Source organism: Callorhinus ursinus, unplaced genomic scaffold, assembly GCF_003265705.2.
Source record: "Callorhinus ursinus isolate GAN/ISIS: 27379988/994484 unplaced genomic scaffold, GSC_fseal_2.0 scaffold12874, whole genome shotgun sequence".
NCBI lineage: Eukaryota > Metazoa > Chordata > Mammalia > Carnivora > Otariidae > Callorhinus > Callorhinus ursinus.
This window is the reverse complement of record NW_027409924.1, coordinates 1-1,141: the sequence shown is the minus strand read 5'-3', so window position 1 is coordinate 1,141 and position 1,141 is coordinate 1. Positions and strand designations below refer to the sequence as shown.

Sequence of the window (1,141 nt, the reverse complement as noted above, 5' to 3'; positions counted from 1 at the left end):
CGAGATCCTGAGCTGCATGTGGATGGGGCATGGGTGGGTAGAGGGACTCCTGGTTACCATTTTAAAACTTAAAAGGTGAGAGATTTGTACACATGATTCAACCAGAGACCTTTATTTATTTAAGAACCAAATAACTTTATTGAAACCAAATTAACTTTATTTATGGCAGAACTGGAAGAAAAAACCTGGAACATTTTGCAAAGGCAATACTGCAATATGCAGGCTCGGCATGGTGATCAGGGAAAGTCACCATGCACCCTGTGGCTATAAGGGAAACAGTCCCAACTCAGTTCTTTTTGTCGCTGTTGCCCAGGGTGAGCTTGTCAAAGAGGTACTCTGCCATGCCGGCTTCTGGGGCCCCCATCTTGCACAGGCTGGTGACATAGCCCCCCAGCTCTTTGATGGACTTGACTTGCTCGTGCAGGTAGTGGCTCTCGAGGAAGTCGCACAGGTGGGCATCGCTCTTGTCGGTGGCCAGCTGGTGCAGGTTGAGCAGGCTCTGGTTCACGTTCTTCTCCAGGTGCAGGGCACACTCCATGGCGTTCAGGCCGCTCTCCCAGTCGTCGCGGTCCGGCTTCTTGATGTCGCGGAGGCGGATGCGGCCCCCGCGCTGGTTCTGCAGCTGCATCAGCTTCTCGGCATGCTCGGTCTCCTCGCGGGACTGGCGCAGGAAGAACTGGGCGAAGTTCTTCAAGGCCACGTCGTCGCGGTCGAAGTAGAAGGCCATGGACAGGTACACGTAGGAGGCGTAGAGCTCCAGGTTGATCTGGCTGTTGATGGCGGCCTCGCAGTCGGGGTGGTAGTTCTGGCGCACTTGTGAGAGCGGCGAGGTGGCCATGGCTGGCAGCCCGGGCATCAAGGCGAAGGTGGTGCGGAAGCGAGGGCTGCGGGGCCAAAGGCGGTGGCGGCGGGTCCTCGGCGCCTTTTCAGGGTGGGCGACGAGGGAGGCAGGAGGCGGGTAGGCTCCTGGGCTAGGGGCTCACGAGCTCTGGGCTGGAACCGGAAGGTGGGTCCGTTACCCGGGAGTTGGGGGGTGGGGTGAGGATCCGTTAGCAGGTCATTGGGGTCAGAGGGGAGGGTGCCCTGGGCTCTGGTGGGGCTAGGGGGGCGTGACTGGGCGGGGCTGGGGGCGGGGCTGGGG

The 1,141-nt window shown here is 59.4% G+C and overlaps 1 pseudogene; it reads right to left on the bottom strand.

Annotated features, from left to right (window-relative positions):
* Positions 1-256: 256 nt before the first annotated feature.
* LOC112819050 (ferritin heavy chain pseudogene) lies at positions 257-1,025 on the bottom strand (annotated as a pseudogene).
* Positions 1,026-1,141: the final 116 nt, after the last annotated feature.